General features: G+C 39.7%; 1 protein-coding gene and 1 long non-coding RNA gene across 10 annotated transcripts in view; one reads left to right on the top strand and one right to left on the bottom strand.

Moving 5' to 3' along the window:
* The window catches only part of LDB2 (LIM domain binding 2), a 209,839-nt gene that overhangs the window by 16,631 nt on the left and 174,355 nt on the right, over window positions 1-18,853 (bottom strand). The window lies entirely within an intron of this gene.
* On the top strand, window positions 7,855-15,675 carry LOC110398021. Its single transcript, XR_002438150.1, has 3 exons — window positions 7,855-8,210; window positions 8,454-8,565; window positions 12,102-15,675. It is a non-coding gene; the product is annotated as an uncharacterized LOC110398021 (long non-coding RNA).

The raw sequence follows: 18,853 nt of genomic DNA, 5'->3' as shown, positions 1-18,853 counted from the left end.
TCTCCCCCTCCACACAAGCTACGGAGCACAAAAGAACTGCATCGTTTCAGTCGTTCAATGCCTTTTGCATTTTAAAGAGAATTCAGACTTGAGTCTTGCAATATTTGCGTGGTGAGACTGACATAATCACCACGCCAGTTTCTTCAAAGAAGTAAACACATTTGGTGCTGGACACCCAGTGAGCCCGAAGTCTACCAAAAGCAGCAATTTTTGAGAACGGTATCTTCCCATCGTTAGCAGTTTTGCCCATATAAAGCAAAAGTTTCACTAGCCACAAGTAAAGAAATAGAATTATCTAAAATTTCGTGTTGATGACATTCAAAAACGTTAATGAATGATAAATTAATCTGAGCATTCTTGAGTCGAACCACTGAGGAACCTCACAGCAACGAAAGCTTTCGCTGAAGTTTTAATGAAATTTAGTTTTAACTCTTTGATGCTTGAAACTTCTCCTGGTTTAATGCCTGTATTAATCACTCAAAAACTATGGAAACTGTTGAATAGCCAAAGCTCACAGAGATTTACAACCCGTCATAAAAGTGACAAAATAAATTTCAATGGGAGTATTAGTCACTGTCTAACGTTCAGGTAGGATGTTGACAGGGAAAGTACACCTGGAACAGATGCTGCAGCCTTGAAGGGGTTAAGTGCTTTCTTTCAGAGCTCATTTTTTTCTCCTCCATGAGATATGGAGTTCTTAACTAACAATGCTGAGCACAGTGGTATCTTCTTTCTATGCTGAGATGCAATCTTTCCTCTGCATACCCTATACATGTTCTAAAGAGAACAGCTCCAGTTAACGCTGCCAATGACATTCTGGCCCCAGTGTATTTCCGTGGGAAAGGTCCCACTGACTTCACTGGGACAGAACTTCTGAAAAGAACTGAAATATCTTTGCATGCTGTTTTATGGATTACCACACACACAGATTTTCGGAGGTCCATGACAAGTTACTGATACAGCTGCAGTGAGGAAGGGACACACAATGGGTGTTTTTTCAGCCGCTGTGGAAGAGCTGTACCTGAAGGTCTGACTTCCAGGAGCGATGCCAAGGCACTGTACTCTGCACTCCCAGCAGTATGGCACTGAAACAATAATGCTTTGCTGCAGTCCTGAATATGGTTCATTCTTCAGAGTTAGAAATAGGGAAAGCTTATAGCTGAGTTTAAATTTCTCTGCTCATGCTTACTTTTCAAAGTATATGGAAGCATCATTCCCCTGCAGAACAGAAGGAGGAATGAAAATTTCCTAGGAACATATTGCTGCTTCTTTCACTGGCCGGCTTACAATGCACTGCCAAAAATAGCTTGTGTTTTTTAAGAATCACATGTGAATACAGAACATTTTCATCTTAAAAACTATTTCCATTAAAAACGTGGAGATGTAAAAAAGAAATGCTTGGATTTTTTTTTTTAAATGAACCAAAAGAGTTTTTCTGTTTTTTTTTTTTTTTTTTAACATACTTGTTTTTCTGGAGGGGATTGCTTTTGCTTTGTTCTAAGCTCCTGCCCAGAATGTCAAGACAAATTTAAGTCTCTTCCATCAGTGCATTTCAGTGGATCAACTACACGCGTGCTCCTTCCCTACATGATACATCTTAAGCCAAAATAAGTGTTTCTGAGATTCCCATCACTCTTGCTACCTGCTTTCACTTTTTGAAGAGGGCAGATACACTCCTGCTGAGACGTGCAACCTAATAAGAAATTTTCATTCTGTGATTACTGTGTAGTACATTTCAAGCTTTGCTAAATAAATTGCCAACTCTTAGATTTTGCAGAACTTAACGTGGCAAGAAGCAAATTCAGTAGCCACTTTGATCTAACTTATAAAAGTAGTTCATTGAACCTGGCTATTTAAAATCCAGTCAAAATCCATTTATTTTAGCGATGATACCTCCTTGGGCCAGAATGAAGAGGCAGCTCTCAACTCCAACAGCTTAAACAGTCCCATACTGTAGGCTGTTCCCTGACTTGTTTATTGTGACTACTGTTCTCTCAATTTTTCCAAATCCTTCAGTTCCAAAGATTCTTAAATTGGCAGTGTATAAGCAGATGAAAGTCCTTGGTTCTGCTACATAGGTAAGGAACAATACGAATTTTTTATATTCATGTGGCAAAAAAATGCTTGTAAATACGGTATAGGAACATATACTGTATTTACTCCTAAATTAAATACACTTACTTTAAACAGATAGCAATGTATTGGTTTGTCTCTGAAATTTCTTTAGGCTTTGACTTAAAAACTCATAGTCATGAACGTGATTGAACCTCTCAAAGAAATTGTTTTATACTAGTTCGGAGCTCTGCAAGACAGAACTGCATCAGCTTGAACTTGGCTAACATTTTAAGTATGTCTCCAAAACCATATGGAGTGGATATTTTGTGTTAGTTTTAAAAAATGTGGGACGAGTTTCTGCAGCACAGTTCTGTAGAAGGAGCAGATTCTGGGACAAGTTCCATAGCCTGAGATTTACTGGGTCTGGGATATACTTAATAGCCATCACTCCACACAGGGTAAGGTTCCATATTTTGTGACTGCTCACCATGCTGAGTCAAGAAATATTTATACTTGCAATTACCTAAGAAACTAGGAGTTAGAATTTCCAGCTTAACGCTTGCAATATTAATGATCATTAGCATCTAGGGCTTATTATTTATTATTTATAAAAAGCCAGAGATATACAGGACTATCTTACAAACTACTGAGGCTCTCATTCTAAAGAGATTCCTATCTCAAGTAGATAAGAAGGAAAATACCAAGCCAGGAGTAATTTGGCAACAGTAAGGTATGCACATGAAAATAACAGTTTCATGTAGTGATCTACAAGTCCCTTGAGGACTACTGATATATCTGATATATATTTAAATGGTTCTCATGTGTTGTCACTTGAAAATATGGCTGTTTTGCTATGCAGATTGCCTGGTGCACGTTAAGCAAAATGTCATTCATTTCATTGATAATTTAGTTATTTAGAAAACAATATAAGATCAATTCTGCCACAGAGCTTCTGGAATTTGTGATTTCTCTGTGTCCTGCTAACTCTGCAAGATGCAGTGGGATGACATGCAACTCCAGAAGCTCCATACTGCATTTCGCTAGTAAATACTCAGCATCAGTAATGTTTATTCATCCTACGCTCTGCCCTGAATGCCAGTCTAGGACTCTCCAGTTTCTCACTAACACCCAGAGGTAGCGAATGATTTCTCAATAATGCAGTGTTCAGCTGCTCAATTGCTCCCAAGCTACATAGCTCATCATGTTTTTACACTGCTCTTTATCTGCAGCCATTTCAATTCCCAGCAACAGTGAGAATGGAAAGAAGCAGCATTCATTTCAGGTAAGGCTAAGCTTAACAAAAAAGTATTTCTCCAGACAAATACTACGTGCAAGTAGCACACAGCAACAGTGCACAGCTACGCCCAGCGCTGCAGCTAATTCTCATCAGTGTGCTGGAGCCCAATTTCATTTCTCTCTCTCTCCTTTCCTCTCTTTTCTAACATATCCATCAGCTAGCAGCTTCCATCACGGCCTTCTCCTCCGAGCACCCCACAGCAGTGCAGGTGACTATGGTAACTGCCAGCCCTCCTGGCCATTAATTCTGTCCTTCTGTGTGGCAGTAGCTAGAGCTGCATTTGTGGAGACGAGCTTGACATCTGCCTTATTTAGTTACCTCCTTGGCAGCATGATCACCTTATCAGTATGTGCTGGAATGAAGTCTGTTTTGCAGTACTCCTAAGCACTAAAATAACTGTTTAAGGCCTACCAGTCATTGCTATTTCCCCTCAAACTTCTGGTAAATGAGGCTCTTATTACTTTCTCTGATATTTTGCTTAAGTTTTCCATTTTGATTAATAGCTTATGGATCGGTAGTTTATGGGTTTAGTGAGGGGCTTTGTTGTTCATATTTATGCTACTTTCTTTTAATACTGATTTCAATAAATTTGTATTTTTTGGATATTTTGCAACCGACTTTTGCAAATTTTATTCCCCCTTTCTCTCATTACACAGCCATTAAAACGATGTCCTTTCAGTAAATGTCTTTTTTTTCTGTTCACCCTCTAAACAATGGGGAGATGTTCTCAAAAACCTTTCCTTCAATGGCAGCATACTAGTTCCGTGAAATTTTAATATTGTTTGTGCCAGATGAAGTCACGTCTCTTTCTACTTCACTGTTCAGAAGGTTATCAGGTTTGTTTTCTCCTTGCTGGCAAATCAGGCTGAGTAAGGGCAGCTGGTTTCCATACCATGAGTGTGTATTACCAGAATCCCAATGGCAGAGGCAAACTGCATCCAGCTGCTGTAGTCCAGCTAATGAAAACAAAAGAACCTGCAGCAGAAGTCTCATCTTCCACTTGACAGGCTTAGTCTGAAGGCTGTGAAAACTCAGAATTTGAATAATTAATTACCTCTTTGCTATGGACCCCCTGGTGGAATCTGGCCTCACCCAAATTATATAAATTGGCTGGTGTTTTCCACAGTGAGGTCAACCTGCCCGAGCCTTCTCCTTGAGCAGACATCCCAACTGCAGGAAGGGATCAATACATCACATCACAAGCCTGTATCATAACAAAAAGTCTTGTACAGATTATCATATTGTGTGAATCTTCTCTCCCAACAATTTGTATATTAAATGATCGATAGGCAGGATTTGTATCTTCCACATCTCCAATTAGAACTGAGTTCTGAAATGTTTTAAGAGTCCACAAAATTTATCTTTGTAATTTAATTTAACATTAGTGTTAAATTGTATCACAAAAGCACATCAAGCTGACTGCATTATAGGATCCTTTATATTGCACTTGGTATAGTAGTGAGTATCAATCTCAGAGAGCTTGTCAGGACAAAAATAAACTTTATTGTAAATAGGAATGATTCATTGATTTCAGCCTATGTTGTATTCAGATGGTGTTGCACCATTACATGAGGGATAACTTGGTCTATGGTAACGAAGGGGTTGAGCTGAGTACTTTGGACCAAACTCTTTTTACCTGAGCCTTGTTCTGTGAACTAATCTCTTTTTTTTCTACATCCAATTGTAGGTTATGAATTGACACAGCTACCCAGTAGTTGTTGCTCCGCCTCACTGATTCAGTGGCCTGGTGCAAAGCATGTGACACTTGAAAGCTTTCTTAATTTCATTTTCTCTAGATAGTTCAAAAATGATACAGCTTACAATTTATTCTCATTTCGTTATTATTGCCTCTTCTCCTAACACAATCACCAGTTTTATTTCTTACACAGTACTGAGTTAAGGACAAAACAAGAGTGAATTCTGAGACTGTTGTACTCTTGAAGAGATGTTCCTCTCATGCTTTGCCAAGTGCAGATATTTAATAATCTGAATTCCTTAATAATCCACCATCACAGTCAGCCCAAACAGTATCTTTAGGAAACAGCATAGGAAAAGTCTATTTCCCCATTTGCCATCTCCCATCACTATCATGTGTGATGTTGCTGCATGACATTTCCTTCCTCTCTATTTCTCCAAAGGCAAACAAGCTAGTATTCAGCAGTTCTGAGTCAAATCCTAACACCTGATATTTCTGATATGCAAACTGTTAGCTTTTTCTATTTGTGCAACAATGAGACCTTATCAGTTTTGCTGCTTTTCATTTTGACTATGAAATGCATCCACTATCACTCGTCACCTATGTCCCTGTCAGCTCCCTTAGGTTCAGAAGGAAACCGGTACGCTGTTTGTCTTGTTCAAACTGCTGCTGATCCAAAACAAATCATAGCATTATAAAAAAGATCAAGAGCATGGGGACTGCATTTGAATGCCGGCAGTTTTTAGTAAGCAGCTATATTACAACTTGGAAATAAGTTTAGAAATGGTTTTGTGGTGAAATGGTCTGCAGACGGCAAATGCTGCCTTCAAGATAATGACAGCAGAACAATAGGAGAGGTTATGCCTGGCCAAAATGCAGTTCCAAAAACGTAGGGGTGCAGCTTAAGTTTTAGTTTAGTGTGTAATTGTTTGAGGATACTTCAAAACATGTGTCACACATGAAGACACTCTTTATACTGCAAAACAAAACATCACTATATGCCTTTCATGTTACAAATTTGTTTTTTTACGTTGCACTACTTTCAGGTTTCCTTGTATAAGAAATCAGCTTTCCTTCATAGAACTGATACACACGAAGATTCATACGTACTGAGGCAATATCACAAATATGATTCATCCTTCTGACTAACGTGTACACAGCAACTCTAATCTTATTTACAACCATGCAAAAATGAAGCTTTTTCCAGAGTATAAGCAGCTAGCTCTTCTGTGTCATGAATCTGTTCCCCGTCCACATAAAATCCTCTTGTTTCTATTCTGCAGCTCAAGCACAAATGCAGTGTTTTTCACATAACCAGTTCTATTTTTAGCCTGAATTGTAGGAAGTCTGCAGCATTAATAAATGGAAGAGAAGTACAGAACTGCACCGCATGGTAATGTGCCAGCGCAAAAGCTAGCTTGGCCATTAGCCAATGAACTGTGGTTAGATGTTAGAGCAACGAAAGTAAAAACACCGCTTATAATGGAATGATTAATAAGCTGACAAACTTACATGTATTTATTTCGTTCTTTCTGAATGCCAGCCTTATTAATACCAACATATTTTCTATTTTGTTAGCAGTATCTCTCAGCCTGAAACATACATATATGCATACATGTATATGTACTTTTTACATGCAATTGAGGTTTCCTTTATTTTGCATTCAGATAGAAAGGAACAATATAAGAAGCAGATTTTGCAGTGTAAATCTTGACATAGGAAAAAAGGACCAAGGAAGGAGCTTTTCTTTATAAACTAATAAAGCAACTCTGCTAGATGCTAAATCCATTGTTTCATGATATTCTCTCCTATTGACTCCGCAGTTGCCTTGTTTGGTACCAAAATTATGAAAGCAAAATTCCTGCAGAGCCTTCACACAGAGGACAAAAGTTCACAGTTCTTACAGGGACACAGTCATCCGTAATCTCTCCACTTCTCACCAAATCTACAAAACTTGCCCCAGCACAGCTACACGGTGGACAGATGGATGTTTATATAAAAGACCTTGTGCCTCAATGAAATTCCATTTCAGGGTTATATAAACACAGCAATTACTGGAAAATTGAACTTTTTAATTAAACATATTCAAAGAAAGTAGGGATTAATGATTTTAAAGTAGAGAGCATTTAATGCTTACAGTCATAGATCATCCACTATAGCGAAGCTGTACTACCACTATCAGCCACTGATGCTTTTAAGTATTGATACTGTGTGTGTTAACGATGCTTTAAAAACTGTCTTTGTAAGAACATAATTAGTAACACAACTAGCATATATTATACCTTTGCATTCAAAATCATATTTTAGTAAACTTCACCCACAGCAACATCCTCAGAAAAATCAAGATACACTTCAGATAAGACTAGCTGTCCCTTGGCCCAGTGAATTGCATATCAGGTACACTCTGGATGTTTTTAGTAATGCTGAAAGAGGAGGGTATGGTTCCTGATAACCACCCCAGAAAAATGCAGAAAAACTGCCCATCTGATTCTCCAATTGGCAGGAAGGAAGGAGAGTGTTAATTTGCACCTCATTTAAATACATGTGCAAAATTATTTAGTGACAATGAAATTATGTCTGCACTGATCGGAGCCCGGGTCGTGTTCAACTTAAAAATCAAGCTCTACCTCTGTACTTCCCATGGATCAAATCCTATGCAGTAAGTACAGAAGCCCACACGCAAAAGTCAAAGGGGGAAAAAAAAATCAACACTACGTTTCTTTTCCTGTTAAGAATTCCATTCAGGCACAGCAAAATCAATACTGTTTCTCTGTCTGTACACACCATACTGGAGCTGTTCTGTCAGGATCTGTACAAAACAGGGATGAGGTTTAAGGTGGGTGGATGTGACAGGGAGGCGTAAGCTGGCACATGCTGCCCTGTGTCCCAGAGTGTCTGCATCTCATCAGCCCACGGGGCCACCACACGTGGTGCTGGCACTGCCCAGCAGCCCTGCTGACCCCTGGGCAGGGAGGGGGAGGTAGGCCTAGGGAGAGGCACCCGGTGCCTGTGTGGGAGGGGTGTCGGCCTGCAGCACTGGTGTCCGCAGCCAGATGGGGACAAACAGGCCTCTTGCCAGCCCCTGCTGAGATGGAAAGGTGGTGAAGCACGGAACTGACAGCCACTACATGCTTAGAAAAATCAGATGTCCCAGTCTGCCTGGTAACTTAATAATTAGATACTGGGTTGTTCAATGGCCTTAGATCATGTGGTGTTGTACGTCCACATAGCCTCTCCTACATTAATTTTCTGTGATGTTCAATGACAAAGATCCATACTGTCTCTTTCCAACACGTATGTAAAGAAGTGAGCTGCAAAGTAAATGGGAAAAAACACAATCTTGTTAACCCTCTCCCTGTTTCTGTTTTCCCTTCCCTGGTCCTTCATGCACCCTGCATGCTGCAGTTCCTGAGGTGCACCAGCACCTCCTATGCAGCTGCCAGCTCTTGGTGTGGACGATGGCAGGTCTGATCTCTGCTTGATAGACCCGCGCTGAATTTCTGGGCTACTTGTAGAGGTGAGATGGAAAAAGCAGAAAGCGATAGCACACAAATGTTTCACAAAAGAAACCTTTCAGTGGTTGTCAGATTACTTAATCCACAGACTACTTAGACGAATAACTGAGCTGCCAGCTGAAAAGGAAACGTGTATTCTGGGGAGTCTTTGAGATTCATCAGTTCATTTGAAGTTCTCTGTAGTAGTAATATTGAAAAAGGTCTTCAGTGTGTGTATCAGTGCTACCAACTGCACTGCAGCACTGCTCCCGGTGCCGATATCTGTGCGTCTAAGCTGTGCTCAGCAGTACAGCAGCCCTGGCATGAAGGTTCCTGGACATCAGCAATGCAGAGGGCCCTTCTTGTAGAAATTAACTTGACCAGTTCAAGTTTTTCTCAAAACTATCCAACAGATTACTTTTGTATTTGTATGCTTCCTGCCACACAAGGTATCACCTGCCACTTCTGCTCCTGCATGAGATTAGCTACCACCAAAATCAGTCCTTGCACAACAAACACTCTTCTAATTTGACAGAATTGTGATTTTGCTCACATCTTATCCAGGCTAGGTTTATACTGCTTGGTGTTACCATGTACAAAGGGCCAGTACTGATGGGAATGGACCTGCAGCCCTATAGTGGGTGCATCTACCCCTCTGGTGACACCCATCTGCCAGCCCTCACGGGACAGGGCACTGCTGAGCATGTAGAACCATGGTGATTGGGAAGTCTTGCTTGTTTTCTGTGATGAAAAGGACCTTGACTGGGTTGGGAAGCCAAAATTTGACTGCGTGCAGACAGCACTATCCAAACATTACACGCACAAGCAGTGTGCATTGTTGCTGGCACCACTGGGGGCAGTGCAGCTGCAATTTCCAGAGCTCTCACAATGTCCCTGGAAACTCTGACTACAACAACAATTATGATTTGGCTTTCAATAATTTATTTATAGAAATATTTACCATCTACATCTTCTCATGTAAGCAAGGCAATGTGAATTTTACTTCTAGCATGTGGCTTGGGTAATTTTGCCTATGCTAACATATCAATTTTCTTCAGGCAGTTCAGTGTTGCAGAGAGCAAGGGCAGATTTTGAACTTTTCTGCTAGTGTGATCACAGTAATGTATCCTCTATCTTCAAAACAACTTTTTAATGTGTTTCAGCCAGGACTGAAAATATCACACAAGCCACAGAACAATCGTCAAATTCTCATTATCACCACTAGTGTTAGGAGAAGTCAGTTTTACGAGGAAAGAGTTACTGGGACCTTAAGATTCCTGTGGTGTTCATGTTGTTTTTTCAGAGAAAATAACCTCCTGGTAGAGCATGTAGCATCCAGAAAGGCCTTCCAATGGTTCCCTGAACTACTCTGTGTCCCATCTATATAATAAGGAAACGAATAATTCCATAATTCAAAATGCGTACTGTGAGGATACTTTCTGCTCTTGCCAAACACCAGTTATGTCCCTGCGAAATGGAAACCACCGGGCTCAGCTTGGCAGTAATTCAGAAACACATAATGGCTTATGATATACACAAAGCCAGACTTTATTCTCTGCTGATGCCTTAGGTCCTTTAACACCACCTCGCCATGAATTAGTGGTGCTATTATCAGTAGTTTTGAGGTGTTCCGATACTATAAGAACTGCAAATGAAAGTATCTAAACAATTACTACTTTTGGCTGCATTTAAGGGAGTCTTCTAATTTCTATAATCATGCTCCAAAATATTGCCATAATTCAACTCTAAAGGAAAGAGCACAGAATTGTTTTTTTCCTGCATCTAAATCAGAATCTAAATCAGAAAGTATCTAAGAATGGGCTGTGTTTGTAGCTCTTGTGTGTCATCTCACAGAGAAAGACATTTATCACCAAGTGAAACTTCTGTGCAAATGTCTTTTGACTTCCACAGCCATTATCTTTGGCACAGACTGTTAAGAGTAATTATTATCAATTAAATAAGTAACAATTCAATTACATTTCTTATAGCAATTTACATTATAAGGGAAAAACTGTAACTTCCAATATTTAAGTAGTCTCAATGAAAAGAAACACATATTTTCAATGGTTGAAATGGGTTGGTATATGCTAATATGCCATATGACATATCAGAGAGATGCACCAGCACTTTCCAGACTACTGGAATACTGGGATCTTTTTTCCCTTATATTACTATGTTTGACATCATATAAACCCAGTATCATCTTTTGATTAACGCACATATTTCACAATAGTGTCTGAAAAACCAAGTTTCTTAGCTTTTGATCTCATTTTACATGAAAACATCCTCAGTAACGTTACTGATCCAAAGATCAGCTTAAAGGATCTAAATGCCTGTCGCTCATTCTGATCGACGCAACACATCTTCAGTTAGCAACTGCATCCTCTAAACCATCATCTAAACCATTGCGTGTACTCACAGAATCCAAAAATATTTGAAAAATCTTTACTTCCTATTCTGTATATAATAATTTCTGTACTTGTGTTTTCCATAGTTAAACAGAAATTCCTATATGTGTCTGAACTAGACTCCAGAGTATATAATAAGTTCCACAACCTTTCCACTCTTAAAAGTGGGAAATTAAAAAATCAAATCTCTGAGGTCAATGAAATGACAACATTCTTCCTTACTTCTCCTGGTTGCAAACTTATAAGCACCCAGATTTTTGTTTTCATAGCTTTCTGAAACAGTTTTCTTTTTCCAAATGTATTTCAACTCACAGTCCCATGTGTCTACTATCCTGTCCCCTTCTGATACTTGTTTCAGCAGATGGTGCAAATGAACTGGCATATACAGTATTTGCTTAATCCTGGGATCCTTTGAATTGCTGTTTGGAGACTAATGCTACTACTTTATTATTGTGAACTGTCTGCAGTATGTCCTTGGATATGTTGTTTGATTTATCTTGTTCTTCCACAATGGGTTCACTCTGGGAGCTGATGATGAAGAATTTTACAGCTTTGAGAACCAGCTCTGCTGAAAGGTGGAAACTCTTGCTAAGAAATTTCCTGAAGTCTAAGAGATGGCCAAGTATAAAGTACAGATAAAGCCAGAGATTTCCAAACATTAAAAATATTTTGAGATTGAATGGGAAATGTATGAGAGAATTATGGCATGAGTCAACTGATCGAGACATGAGGATCAATTGCTCTGCAGGCACAACTGAGGAGCAAAGTAGCAAGAGTATGCTTTTTAATGCTCCTTGTTTTTAAGCTCATTCTTAGTACCGTAGACAACAAAAGAACTCTAGCCTTGGCTTCTAGGAAGTAATAAAGTATTTGCACCATGAAGTAAGCGAATGTTTATAGAATGGAGAACATGAGAAATGCTGGCAGTGTTTTTATATTCCCTAGGCATGCCCTTGTTTCCCCAACCTGGCTAAGTGGAGAAATGAGTTGAACTCTCATTGAGAAGCAGAAGACTGCAAGCATTTGTCCCCAACTATATAACTTATGACTGAATGGCTCATCAAATACTGAATAAGCTGCTAACGTGGCAAAATCTGGTTTCAAAGACATTAATACGCTTTGACTCTGTCCTCTCCCTTTTCTCCCTCCAGAAAGCAAGCCTAGAAGAAACCACGTGGAAGATCCATGAAGGGACGGAATCCAAAGGATGCTACACTATAAGATTGCTCTCTCTTAGGTGACAATGTCAGTACTGTGCTGATCCCTGTGGTGCACAAGCTCAGCTGTTTGTGCAGCTGTACAGCAAAACAACCAAAGGAATTGGTCTGTCTGAAAAATTATCAAAGGAATAGGCAGTATGCGGGCAGAAACATGTGGCTGAAACTGGTGATGTGGGACAAATGCTGCTTAAGAAACTGATACAGACTGCCAAACCATGTGCTGGCTTCTGAAAAAAATCGGAGGTTTTCTCTGAGCCAGAACAGTGTTGGCTTGTTAAAGGCAAGCTATCTTTAGCTGTAATTAGAGCTGATTATCTCAGATCCCCTGAAATGGTCACTCTAGAGCAGAGACTGGCTGCCTGATAGTCCTGTGGAGTCTTGTGGCCCTCAGGCCCAGACTCAGAGGAGCTCTTGGGGACCACCCTGTCTCCAAAAGCACACTGTGGCTGGACTGTAGGGGGATTAATAACTAAGCTGATCTAACAGCTGGGGACCAAATTTGCTTGGCTGAAAGCGAGGATAGATGACAACAGAGAAAAATAAATTTCTCTCTGACTGCACTTAGATTTCTTTCTCTCTGTGTATGACTCTCCTAGTTTTCCCAGTAGCCAAGTATGGTGAAGAGGAGAAGGTGGTTTAGAAGAAGCAGTTTCCTGATGGAATTCCTAAGAATGGTCATTTATCTGATAGGCAGAGCTGAAGCAACTTTTCTTCCTAATGTGATAGAAGCTGTCCCCGGATCCCGGCAGAACAGCAGCAGTGGGAATTCACCTCCCTTCAGGGTTTGCTATTAAAGCAAACGTACATGCAAAGGATCAGAGAGTGGCTCTGTGGATGTAGTTTGCTTTTGCATTTCCGTTTCCTTCTTTGCTTCAAAGCACTTTGTAGGAGGTTAGAGAATGCTTTCCCCCAAGTTACTGAGCAAGCAGCAACAGGAAAACATCAGCAGTGGCAAAATTTTTAGCTTCATGAAAGCTGACCATGGATGTTCAGCCATTTAGGATTCAAGAGATTGTGTCAAGTATTCCCTGAGCCTTGGAACTCAAAAACCCCACATTGTGTGTGACCTGGAATTTAACATACCTCTGTTCCAATGCCAAGATGGGAAGAGGCTACCCCTGCATACAAACAAGGTTAAATTCCAGGCTTTACTTTTTATAGTAAATGTTTGCAAGCCTCAAGTGCCCCCCGCACTTATTTGTTTAGTGCTGGAAACACAGACGAAGACAGGTTGGTCATGGGAGGAGCATGGGCATAGCTGAGCTCTTTCCCAGTCCCTGGCCTTCACTGCAAGCACAGCACTGCAGCCACCCCATTTTGGGAGGACCAAACTCTTACATTGATAATGTTGACACTGGTGAACAACCACGTTTGCAACATCCTCTAAACATTTGGCAGAAGGAAGCTCATTGCTGCATCACATCAGCATATCCCCCCTTGTCTTCTTGCCAAAATGCCTTGTTGTAGGGGGATTCCTGGAACACTTCCTCATGCAGAAAAGGCAGTTGGAGAGGAGATAAAGCAACGCTTTCTGCTGCTTGGAGAAGAAAAACCACTTATGGAAACTCTGTTACAGTCTCTAGGTAACTGAATCACTTAGCAGTCTAACAATGAAAAGAAGTGCCATTTTTTTGTTTCTTATTATTGACTATAAAATAGTCCAAGGTCACCAATAGGCAAAATGAAAGCTCAAAATACCAACTTTGAAACAAAAGTTATAATTGTATCAAATCAACAATAACTCATTTCCATGGTGCTCCACCTGCCCTCATTAGGTTATACAGAACAAATGTCAGAGAGATAACATTCAGGAAAAAGGTGTTCTTCTGATAAGGACAATAACTTTGTAGAAGTTCCTCCGGGGGGGGAAATAAATAGTCTTCCTTCCCTCCTTTTAAAAACAAACCAGCTGATCTTTTACTAGATTTGTGCAAAGTTTCACACAACTGCTGTTACACTTCATTTGTGTCTCTGTAAAATAATGCCATAAGGTCCCAAGATTACTATCTCACAGTGATGTCCAGATAAGACTTGCAGCTTGCATGTACAAATATCCTTTTCCTAGTTGCTAGCTCTGAAAACTCCTGCTTGGAGTTTGAAAGTCAAGCTGTGTTCTCTGTCTGATATATCACCACCATAAAACACTGCACTCAACGCTTATCAATTCTGTAGAAAAGCACAACTCAGAAAGGAGGAAGCCCGCTAAACTTTGCAAACTGCACAACTTTGCTAAACTAACAAAAGAAATCAGGGTAAATTCTTACTTTATTCAGATATGCATGTAAGAACCAGAGGTATTCAAGAAGTTGGCATTTTTTTCAGATTGCAGATTTGTTTTGTGGATCCAGATATACATTTCCAAGAGTTGGGGGTTCTCTGTGGCATTTGGGAACTGCCCTCCTATCTTGGAACACATGTAATGCACCAGTTGGGTGCTTTGGAGCTTAGCCACAACATGCCTGCGTCCAGTCAAGGCTGCTGGTCTCCTCCAGAAGGACAAGTAAAGGTATTTCTCTCACCACTAGCAATGTATATGGGATGGGAGTAAAAAGAGAGTGCCATTTCTAGAACTAATGTTATTACAGCTGAGATCCCAGCTTGCAGGAGAACAGTAGCATTTTCCTACATACAGAAATAACAGACACACACATCATGTGTTTTTCGTAATACAGAAGTCAGGGATGAAACAGTGGTAAAGATACGAGGCAAAAAATTAGGAGATCTGGTCTTCAAGCTCATACTTGGTCTGTGACCGCTGAAACACCAGAAAGAAAGAAAGAAAAGAAAAATGATCCAAAAGCATCTACTTTTAAGCCCTCAACTCCAAGAATGTGATCCATAAAGTCCTTCTGAGGCACCTGCATTTCACCTGCTGCAGATGAGGTGAGCCTAGCAGGTACTCAAACACTGTTCAACATTGACAGAATAGGCATCCTCTGTGCTTAAACTCCTTGAAGCTGCAGCAATCCTAAAAAACTAAATATGCCAGCACTGTTCTCTGGCAGCATGGCCAACTGGCAGGGAATGCCCCATATTCATGATATTAAACCTCATGCAACGAGAGACAGTACATACAAATGGCAATTCAGTGATGGGCTCTATGTCACACCAACTTCTGAACTGCTCCCCTGCATTATTTGAGAGTCAGTGTGGGTAAAAAGCAGGCCAGGGACTGCTCTAAGGGAGTACAGACATTGCGTTCGGGTGCCTAATAACATCCCTGGATGCTGTTCAATATATGAGGATGGACATAACCTGAGGGTCTTGAATAAATAAATGGAATCTTAAGTCTGCTTAACAGATTTGGATGGCTTAAGTACACAGAAGTACAAGCTGGGCACAGAAAAAGAGCAGCCATTGGTACTTTGACTCCAACATGATACTCAATGGCTCTTCAATAAAAAAAAAATGGATCCTGAGAGCCAAGATTGGAAAAGAAGCCCAAATTCTTAGTCAGACACGCTTCCTTATCAGCGGAGACAGTCCGCCTCCTCTTCATACTCTCTTCTGGCTCCCATACATTGTGTGCCTTCAAAGGGCTATTTTTTAAACCTGGACATGGTGCCTCAGCACAAGAGAGTTTGAATTCCCTCAGGTTAAGGAGGACACTGACCCAGACATCAACATTTCTGGGCAAGGGTTTTGTATGCCAGATGCAGCCAGGCATCACTGGTCATCTCCAGCACTGTGCTGCAAAAATAAACAAAAGAATAGCTGCCCTGATTCTTAGAACTGCAGAATAATTCAGGTGGGTAGAGACCTTCAAGAACAGCAGATCTACTCATCAACCTGACCAAGAGGTTTAATGGTATTTTTTTATGTTGCTGGTACCCATATTCATAAGAGAAAGTTGTATTTAAATCTTCATCTAGATGTTTTTCTCTTGCTTATACCACCATTATTAAATCATGATCAAGTCAGCAAACTATTGGAGCATGTTCCTTAAAGAAAACCGCACAAAACATTTGAACCAAGATGGCACAGATGCCTGTGGCACCTCAAGTCATGAACTCCAGTTGAAGACTGAAAGTTTTAACTGAAGGCTGCAATGAATCCCCTCATTCTGATGGGCTTTATGTACTTTCGACCATCCTATAGCTCCTCATATGTGCAAGACAGATGATACGTATTCTAACAACAATATTGTTAGAATAAAAAATAATTTTTTTTTTAAAAGATCAGATACTGTGATAATGAGAGTGCATGTAGACCTAGATTTTCTGAGGCTACAGAAAATATGAGCAGGCACGACAAAATTTATAATACGAAATGGCTTTACTACCCTAAAACTTTCAGGCATGTTTTCAATGATGTCATGGACATACATTTTAGTAAATGTATGTGGATGAACTTTTCTCCCCTTTACATAATTATTTCTGTTTTATAACAGCTGCAACAGCCTACAGGCAATGCATTTTCTTGTACTTCTTGGATGGCTGAAGTCATCTAGTTTTTCTGATGCTACACAATTCATTCAAGGTGTTTAATACTGATAACCAACCACATATTCACTCCCTGGACTTTCCCATTGCTTCAGTAACACACTGTCTAAACTGGACAACTTATACAGTTGAGGGTTTTTTTTTGTTTGTTTGTTTTCTAACTAAAACTGGGAAAAATATTGAATTTTCTATTCATGCAAAAATACCTATGTGATAAATAAAAAACAGTAAAGTCATCACAGATTAATCTGGGTTTTTTTTTTTTTTTTTGAGTGCCTTTATGACTCCTAAGATATTCTATAGATTCAAGAAGCCTTATTTATTAACACGCAGATTGCTGAGCGTTATTAAATGCATGCTTATGACAGCCCCTGCAGATATGAATAAAATAGCTAATGAGAAGAAAAATTGCCTGTATTGCCTTATTCCCAAGGCACAAATCATCTTTAAGCTAGACTGTGATGACAAACGGTGTTTTCACCTTTGTATACATCATATTCCATGATTACACATATTGATGAATAGCTTTTTGGAGTATATCCATAAGAAGCCTTAAGAACTTGGTTCCAACCTTAGAAGTTGGAAGGTGAGTAAAGACAAATTGTATTAATTGCTTTAGGAAAGTATATGTTTACATGCCTAAAAGAAAGGGGTCTAAGGAAAGTTTTAAGCAGGTCACCTTTTAAAATCTTTGTCAAAGCAATCTCTAAGAATATTAAATGCATGTACTTTTCTTCTAAGTCTTTTCTTTCCCTGTTTTGGCCTGATTTTCTCTAAAATCAACACTGATATTGTAGTCGATATCCTCTGAAGATCTTTCTCATCTAATCCTTGTCCAGAAAGAAGCTATGAAAGAACAAAACTTTGAACAATGAAATCAAACACTGTAAGTTAAAAAATGTAAGCTCCCTTTAGGCTTGTTTGAGAATATAAATTAGGGGTAAAAGGTGGTGTGACACATCCATCTCAAGAAGTACTAAGCAGCCACAACATCCATTTAAATGGAGGAGCTATCAAGGACCAGTAACTGCCTTCGTGGCAGGCGAAAAAAAGGCTGCTTTCGTCTTTAATTTCACTTAAAGGAAATAGAAAGAAAAGAGCCTAAAGTATCACTCCAAATCAATCAGTGTTAAAAAAGTATTTTGTTTTATATTTTGACCCTTCCTATGATCTCTCTGGTTTCCCATCCTCTTGAAGGAAACGGTCATTAGCAGCATTTGGTGCAAGAAACGTGGGAGGAGAGCATAAGCAGAAAATTGAGAGCATCTTCATAGACAGCATCCTTCTGCCTGCCCTGGGGGGGCTACAGTTCACTGGCGCATGTGGGTAGGCTTTGTTTCTGCTACTTTTCCTCTTGTTTCACGTTTCTAGTCTCTGCTGCAGTAGTCAGTTAAAAAATGAAAAACAGAAAAGCTCATGAGGCTTTTGCATTTTGTGGATGTTTTTGTTTTTGCGGTCTAAAAAAGGCAGCCTTTCCCCTCCGGGTTTGGACTCAGAGGAGCCTTGAGCAGCGCATCACTTCTCACCATCATCTCAGCAGAACGGGGCTGACTTGCAGCAGCTTGGAGCAAGCCTTGGAGGGTTAGACAAGGGCAGTGTCCACAAGTCCTTTGTTGCTGTGAAATCCTCAAAATTATTGTATCCTCATGTAATTGGAAGTAGGGGTTTTCCTTACCATCTATTATAGCAACAGGAAGCTTATTCTAGGCTGCAGAGTGGTCCACAGTAGGAATCAAAATATTAATGTAAGATTATAGGAACCAAGCTACCCTGACACTGACCCAGGAAGAACTTGAAGCAGCTGACAAAGAGAGAAGATGGTCTTCAGGATACAATTAGCCAGCAAGAAGGTAACAAAAGAAACAAAAAGTGGCACGAATATGATTTTGGTGATAACATTGACTCCAAGAATATATATTTTTCTTCTGAGTAATTTTTTGTTCTCCTTATACTATTAGCTAAAATAATGAGGTAGCTGTATTTCATGTTTCATGTATTTCATGTTTCTTATTGTAATTATTTTCAAAAAATTAATTCATTTTTAAAATTACATTGTTCAAGGTCATAGCAATAGAATATATGATATTCTCTCCCTTGTATGGCTGAACATTTCACCTCACACACTAGCGAAGAAAAACAGGAAGGCACCAAGGATACACTGGAATACTACCAGGATGTGGAGAGTTACAAAAGAAAGATACTTGCTATTAAAATAGACTATAATATTTTACATGACACCAT

Source organism: Numida meleagris, chromosome 4 (assembly GCF_002078875.1).
Source record: "Numida meleagris isolate 19003 breed g44 Domestic line chromosome 4, NumMel1.0, whole genome shotgun sequence".
Taxonomy (NCBI): Eukaryota; Metazoa; Chordata; class Aves; order Galliformes; family Numididae; genus Numida; species Numida meleagris.
Note: the sequence above shows the minus strand (reverse complement) of the source record. Positions and strands in the feature narration are given on the sequence as shown.